Raw genomic sequence first — 2396 nt, forward strand, 5'->3', positions numbered from 1 at the left:
CTCAGTGGGTTAAAGCCTCTGCCTTCGGCTCAGGTCATGATCTCAGGATCCTGGGATTGAGCACCAAATTGGGCTCCCTGCTCAGCCTGGGAGCCTGCTTCCCTTCCTCTCTCTGCCTGCCTCTCTACCTACCTGTGATCTCTTATCTGTCAAATAAATAAATAAAATCTTTAAAAAAAAAAAAAGCTGGAGGAATGCATGCCTCCCTAACAAATCCTGAATTACCAAGATAGACCTAAGAAGAGACGGAAAGTTTGCATAAACCAAGTATCATGAAAGAGATTGGAAAGGGTATCAAGCAACGCCACTGAAATAAAAACAGAATCAGAGATTAAGAGCTGAGATTTATGTCACCTATAAGGAACAGATGATTCCAATGTTATTTGAATGTTTACTCACTACAGAAAAGAGTGGAAACTCACCCCAATTCTTTTTATAAAGTTTATGTGCCTTTAATAATAAAAATCAGCAAAAATTCCAGATGAAGTATTAGTAAATCGAATCCAGCCATGCAACAAGTGAACAACACAACGTGATCAACTCCTATAGTCCAGGAATGCAAGGAGAATTCAGTATCAGGAAGCTAATCAACATATTTCATTACAAGTTCTTCAGTTAAAAGAGAAACTTGAAATTAACTTCTTCAAGTTAAAAGAGAAAATCAAATAATCATATAATTTAATCCTTAAAAGGTATTTGGTAAAATTTTAAAAGCCCCATATCAGGGCTCCTTGCTCAGTGGGGAGTTTGCTTCTCCCTCTCTCCCTCACCCTGCTCTTGTACTGTCTCTCTCTCAATTAAATAGATAAGTAAATCTTTAGAATCATCAGGGAAATATAAATCAAAACTACAATGAGATATCACCTCACACCTGTCAGAATGACTAAAATAACAACACAAGATGGGGCACCTGGATGACTCAGTTGGTTAAGCAACAGACTCCTGATCTCAGCTCAGGTCTTGATCTCAGGGTCATGAATACAAGCCCTGCATTGGGCTCCACTTCTGTCAGGGAGCTTTTTTTTTTTTAAAAAAAAAACAAAAAAAAAACAAAAAAACACAAGAAACAATGGGTGTTGTCAGGATGTGGAGAAAAAGCAACTCTTGTGCACTGTTGGCAGGAATGCCAACTGGTGCAGCTACTCTGGAAAACAGTGTTGAATTTCCTCAAAAAGATTAAAAGTAGAACTACCCTGCAATCCAGCAATTTGCAGTACTAGGTATTTACCCCCAAAATGCAAAATTACTAATTTAAAGGGATCTATGCACCTCTATGTTTATAGCAGCATTATCTATGTTATGAAAACAAGCCCAGTGTCCACCCACTGATGAATGGATCAAGAAGTGATACAACGGAATATTGCTGAGCCATCAAAAAGAATGGAACCTTGCCTTTCATTCTTTGGATGGAGCTAGAAAGTATTATGCCAAGTGAAATAAGACAGAGAAAGACAAATACCATATCATTTCATTCGCATGTGGATTTTAAGGAAAAAAAAAATGAGCAAAGGGGAAATAAAAGAAAGAAAGAGAGAGAGGCAAATCAATCAACATCATGGTCAGCAGGGCGGAGCCGGGTGGGGGGATGGGTGGAACAGATGATGTGGATTAAGGAGGACACTCACTGTGACGAGCACTGGGTGTTGTATGGAACTGTTGAATCACTGTATTGTACACCTGCAACTAATATTACACTGTATGCCTACTAACTGGAATTTAAATAAAAACTTTAAAAAATAAGAAATTCAGAAAATATTTTTAATAACACAGAACACATTATGATCTGGAATATACAAAGAACACTAACACTTCAACAAAAAGGAATTAGTCAGCCCCATGAAAAAGCAGATTGTCCCCAGACAGGCAAGTCCGAATGACAACAAACAAAAAACTGCTCATATTTGATGATACTCGGGGAAATGCATATTAAGATAACAATGAAATGATCCTTTTACCAGTAGTCTGGCAAAAAATAAAGAAGACGTATTGCACCCATTCCTTTTAGGGATATGAGATCAGAGAATTCTCAAGATACTGCTGGTAGAAATTTCTGGAAAATAATCTGACAATAACCTTTCTGGAAAACAATCTGGCCATAGCCAATAGTCCTTTTCCTGGGGACCTAGCCCATAGAAATGAAAGCCTGTATGTTCTATGAACTTTACTGTAGTATTATTTATATTAACAAAAATAAAACAAATACAAAGTGAATGTTTATCGGTAGGAAAATAGGTACATCCCCAAACCATGGACTGTCATATAGCCTTTATAAAGGCTGATTTAGAGATACACCAGTTGACTTGGATGAATTTCAACGAGATATTAAGCAAAGACAAGAGTGTTTACTTCAAGTTTTGTAAGCGATATGTTTATTTTGTATGTGATGAAACATAAGG

This window comes from Mustela erminea, chromosome 5, assembly GCF_009829155.1.
Source record: "Mustela erminea isolate mMusErm1 chromosome 5, mMusErm1.Pri, whole genome shotgun sequence".
Taxonomy (NCBI): Eukaryota; Metazoa; Chordata; class Mammalia; order Carnivora; family Mustelidae; genus Mustela; species Mustela erminea.